The sequence below is a fragment of the Ranitomeya variabilis genome, chromosome 2, assembly GCF_051348905.1.
Source record: "Ranitomeya variabilis isolate aRanVar5 chromosome 2, aRanVar5.hap1, whole genome shotgun sequence".
NCBI lineage: Eukaryota > Metazoa > Chordata > Amphibia > Anura > Dendrobatidae > Ranitomeya > Ranitomeya variabilis.
Genome location: NC_135233.1, coordinates 41,678,966 through 41,684,415, shown reverse-complemented (window position 1 = coordinate 41,684,415; position 5,450 = coordinate 41,678,966). Strand labels below are relative to the sequence as shown.

At 41.3% G+C, this 5,450-nt stretch overlaps 1 long non-coding RNA gene across 1 annotated transcript; it reads right to left on the bottom strand.

Annotated features, from left to right (window-relative positions):
• Window positions 1-2,651: 2,651 nt before the first annotated feature.
• On the bottom strand, window positions 2,652-4,912 carry LOC143809062 (uncharacterized). The gene is made up of 4 exons (XR_013222051.1): window positions 4,866-4,912; window positions 4,581-4,678; window positions 3,077-3,218; window positions 2,652-2,986 (listed from the first exon to the last, which is right to left on the bottom strand). It is a non-coding gene; the product is annotated as an uncharacterized LOC143809062 (long non-coding RNA).
• Between the last annotated feature and the right edge of the window lie 538 nt (window positions 4,913-5,450).

The following is a 5,450-nucleotide window of genomic DNA, read 5'->3' as shown; positions in this document are numbered from 1 at the left end:
GGCACTGCTCCTAATAGCCAGATTCCTACTCCACACTGATGAGGGGCAAACACCCCGAAACAGTTGTCTGTGGATGGATACCATGCTTGGCATAGGTGGTTTTCCTGTATTGGATGTTTTCCTTTATGGGATGCTGCCCTTCCCGTGGTTGTTCCTTCCCGGGGAAAGGTCTGGCTATTCACTGCTTGCGTTGAGAAACACGTGATGGTGTCTCCGCAGCTATCCTGCATGCATTTGCATATTTCCCATAAGGGATGGGGGCAGTGTTCTGGATCACTGCGTTGAGAAACACGTGATGGTGTCTCCGCGGTGTTGGATGTTTTGGTCTCCCCGAGGCCAATCATCTGTTCCTTCACATCATCGTATGGGCAGTCCAGAATTGTATAAAGGCATAGTAATCTTAGTGTATGTAAAGTTTTGACTTTGCAGTAAGCAATACAAATGCCTTAAAACATTCTCTCTCATTATTCTGGCATTTGGCAAATATTAATAATTATGGTAATCCTAATTGACCTAAAACGGGAAGGTTTATTCTCATTTCTTTTCAGATATTGAGAAAAACATTTATATGTGTCTTGTTATATAGTGTATGTAATCTTGAGGTTTCAACTGTACAAGCCAGAGTCAATAATTACAGCATTAAAAAACCTGGAGTGGAACAATCAGAGGAAAAGTATAATAGAAACACGTCACCACTTCTGTATTTATCACCCACTCCTGGTTTTGGCTACAAATACTGATGTAAAATACTGACCGAATACTGAATGTATGAACGCGGCTTAATACTGCAATACGTGGACACCAGTGGAGCTGTTTATATAGAGAAGCAGCCATCTTTTTCGAATCTTATCTTGATATTTGGATTTGTCTTATTTAGGGGAATTATCGGCACATTGGGGCAGCGTTATCAAAACTGTCTTCTTAAATCTGTTTTCCATTGCCCACAGCAACCAATTACAGTGCAGCTTTCATTTTACCAGAGCAGTTAACCAATTACAGTGCAGCTTTCATTTTACCAGAGCAGTTTAGAACATGAAAGCTAAGCTCTGATTGGTTGCTATGGCAAACAAAGATAAATAATTGAGGCCTATCCATTTTCCCGTTGTATTCTGTGCACCCTGGTAAATGTGATGATTTGGCAAATCAAAATAAATAATTATTTTGCCTATAATCAATATAAATTGGAGATATGATCCATCCTTTACAATTAATTATAGACTATAATATAGTAAGTGAAAAGACAATGGGGTATATTTATAAATACAAATTGGCGCGCCTTGCTGTATTTTTCTCCCCTGTATGTCACCTCTTAGCTTGGCTTTCTTTAGTGCAAAAAAAGTCCCAATATTAGAGATAAGTGAATCTCCTAAAATCCTATTCAGATTTGTGCGAATCCACTGGCAGATCCCATCCTTATTAAATTTGGTCTGAATTAAATTTGCCTCCCCCCCCCCCCAAGGAGAAAAAAAAAAGTTTATTATGCTCAAAGTCCTCTCCAGACTTGAAAAGCATCAAAGCATAGTAAATGGAGGGAAGGGGTTAAAAAGTGCTTAAAGATTATTCTCACATGTCCTAGGCCCATCCCTCATCTAATATGCTGCCGTAGCCCCTCGCTAAATTCTGTGCTCTGGTCCCTCTGGTCTTCGGATTTTCCAGGGCTGACTAAGCCTCATATGGTCATTACGGAAGCAGGACAAGGGAGGGGCGAGACTAGCACAGGTAAGTATATACTATTATTATTAAGGGTTATTAAAAAAAAATATTTTTATTGAATTTCCATTCCTGACCCTCAAAATAATGGCCACCACTTTATTGGATTCATATAAATCCTAAACATTTGGGATTAGGCAAAATCAAAAATTTGGGAGAAATAAATAACAAATTTGATTAGTTACTAATCGACTTGCTCATCTCTAGCCCATATAAATCCCGGGCATTTTATGAATCCACTATTTTCATAACCGTACAGTAAGGCGTAAAAACTCCTAATAGATTTCTTGTATCACGAGTGACCCGTGCTTCACAAACGGAAATCTACACCAGTGAAGCAATGGCGTCAGCGTCCTCTATTATAGGAAATGATAGAAAATTTGTTGTCCCACTAAGGGCAGGTGCGGAAGGCCGTAGATCCTCTCATCCAAGAGAAATAGTCTGATTACTCTAAGAACACTTTGATCAGAGAGTTTGATCAGTGTGAACATAGTGCGTTCCAATTCTCTGTGATGAGAAGATGGTGGAAAAAAAATTCTCCATCTTCTCCATTCCGGCAGCGGATAATCGGAAATGACATCCGAGTGCAGTCCGATGTTTTCCATGGTCTCGTTGACTTGCTTGACCAAGTGTGATCTCAACATTGGGTCAGCCTCGAGCATGCAGTGATTTTTCTGTCCAAGGAAAAATTGGACATGTGTAAGTCTATGGGGCCAAACATTGGTCCGATGTTTTGTCAAATTGTATTTTAACCGAAAATTCTCTAGTTTACAATTGCCCTAAGCCCCATTTATTTAGAAAGTAGCAAGGATGGAAGGAAAAGGCCAAAAAGTTGGTAATTGGTTGCAATGATTTGCCTTTTAAACAGATCCATAAATCTGCTCCTCTAAATTTTTTACGCCGCATGTGCAACAAGTTTTTTTATTTTGCTCAATTTCGGGCAGGATTCTTTTGTCCCATATTGCTTAATAAATGCCCCGTTCTGTTTTTATTTACTAGCTGATTCTGTTCTCCACCGAAGGTGACACGAGGTGACCATATAATAAGACCACCACGTTATCCGTATGTGCAGAATATAAGGGAATCGCATTATCCATGATGAGAAACAAAGGAGGAGGCGGAGAGCTAGAGAGACGTAGGAATTCCAGCATAGATGGAAAACCTAAATAGAATTGAGGCTGGTAAGCCTCAGGAGATGGCTGTGTTGTTATCACCGGTGTCCTTCCTATTCATTAGGCTCAGTGAGTCCTCCTCGGCGTGCCGCTCGCTAAACTGCCTTGGACACAATAGAAAGAAGAAAGCCGGATCGTGTTATTACTGAGCTGAACATCACAGAAACAAAGCTTTGGATGAGAACACTTCTTACCAACCTCCAGCACCTTCAGGAATATCGACAATACCTGGAAGAAATCGCTTCTTGTTATTTTCCTCGACTTATAATGATATGAGAAAACGTTTTGCATATGAAAAGACTTCAGGATGACCCACTGCATTATTCTAAAGGGAACCTGTCAAATTAAACAAAAATTGTCAACGGAAAATGACCTATTGTTTGAATCAGGTATTTGTGTTTTAAAAAAAAATGTAGGCAAGGTTTTCTTTTTCATACCGATTGTAAAGACACTTGGAGAAACTATACCACTGGTTCCTTCACACATCCAGTTTTCACACGGCTGTAGTTGTTTGGCATAAGGCCGGGATCACACTTGCGTGTTCAATGCGAGAAACTCGCGCATCAGTACCCGGCACTGCCGCCGGCACTCGGGACCAGAGCGTTCAGCTGCACAGAAACACATGCAGCCACACTCTCCAGTCCCGAGTGCCGAGTATGCGAGCTTCTCGCATTGCACACGCAAGTGTGACCCCGGCCTAAGGTAATAAATCGTATAGCCATTGCAATATTTTGGGTTTTAATCCTTCATCAAGCCTAAGAGTCACCCAATCAGTATAAAAGACGGTGTAAGGCCTCATTCAGACATTGGTTAAGTATCAGAGATCTGCGCTATCTCCTTTTGCTACTGTTGCAGACACATGATGGCTGTATAACACAGCCAGCACTTTCTCTATGTTTCAGGCTCGGAATCTGAAACCCCTTCATACATCCACACCCAACATGTACGGCAACTTTAGGACAAGGCAGTGTTCACATCTCGTCTAGCCCTCCGTTCAGTAGCCACCATAGAATCAGACGCTATTTGAACCTAACCTAAAGGTTAAAGGCATTTCTGGCCTAGAAAAAAAAAACAAAGCAAAAAACATAGCTGCTTTCATTCACAAACAGCGCTCCACCTTTCTGAAGGTTGTGTATGAAATTCCAGCTAAGCTCCATTCATTTTTTCAAGGAAAGTAGCCAGGTATTACTAATCCTGTCCAACCGCTTTAAGGGAAGGTGCACACCGTCTTTCAGGTACTTACAAAATGATAAAATGAATGAATATGTGAACTGCAGTGTAAAATCGACATTCTGTGCGTATGTTCACTATTTCATACATACAAGTTAAAAAAAACACCCGTGGCATTGCCACTGTGAAAATTGACTGCAAGGACGCCAATAAAAGACGCTTCAGGAGTTTTCTCAAAGCGTCTTTTGCTTGAAAAGCTCGGTGGGTAAATGTCGACGTGTGCACATAGTCTAATTAGAACTTTTTATTATTAGATTATATTTAGACTAGTTGTGCCGTGAACTATAGGCTGCCATGGGTAATTTGCCGCATGCTGTCAGTTCTCCAGACGGTCTATTTTGCGCCTTGTGTTCTGCTAGAAAACCACTTTGTGTGTGATGTCAGTGCTATAAAGCAATATATAATAACCCAGCTATGAGCGTGGAGCGGCTGAGGCGGCGGCTGTCACTGCCTGCATTGTTAGAATACCTTGTGCTTTTTCCTAAAACATCCAAACTTTCTTCTGAACTGTCAAGACTGGAAGCATTGATCTAGCGCCTGGCACAGCACCCGGGCTCTGCTTTGATCTGTGCCAACAGGGAAAGAAAAACAGAAAATGTTTCATGTAGTTATGTGTGTTTGTTCTTGTTTTTTTCTTCCCTTATAACATGATTTTTCCTTAAAAAATAGAGATAAATAATAACAGATATGAATGTTTTGATGAAACATGGATGGCTGCAGGAGACCAGTAGATATTAGAGCAAAATAACTCACAGGATCCTGGTCCAGCGGCCATTCCGTTACTCCGTAGAAGCCGTTCCACAGCACTATGATGTCACGAGTGTGTCACATCCTCCTGGGAGATCTGGGGTTAAAAGATCACTATGTATTTTAAATAGCAGATCTTCCATTTAGCCTTGTGTCCCATATTAAATGGATTTGGTTTCCTTTGGTGTTGAAAAGGTTAACGACTAGTGATGCGCGAGTATACTCGTTGCTCGGTTGTCCTCCGAGTATTTTTGAGTGCTTGGAGAATTCGTTTTTTTTGACCGCAGCTGCATGATTTACGGCTGGTAGCCAGCATGAGTACATGTGGGGGTTGCCTGTTTGCTAGGGAATCCCCACATGTATTCAGCCTATCTGGCAGTCATAAATCATGCAGCTACGTCAACAAAAACTAAATCACCGAGCAGTCACAAATACTTGGAGATCACCGGAACAACGATTATACTCGCTCATCACTATTAACGACCCTTTCTATGCTTGTCAGAAACTTGCAGCTCCACTTCCAGCTGCTTCTGATCTGGTCATTGCCTCTCCCTATAAAACCTGGCCAGACCTTCTCTTTCTTGCCAGTGA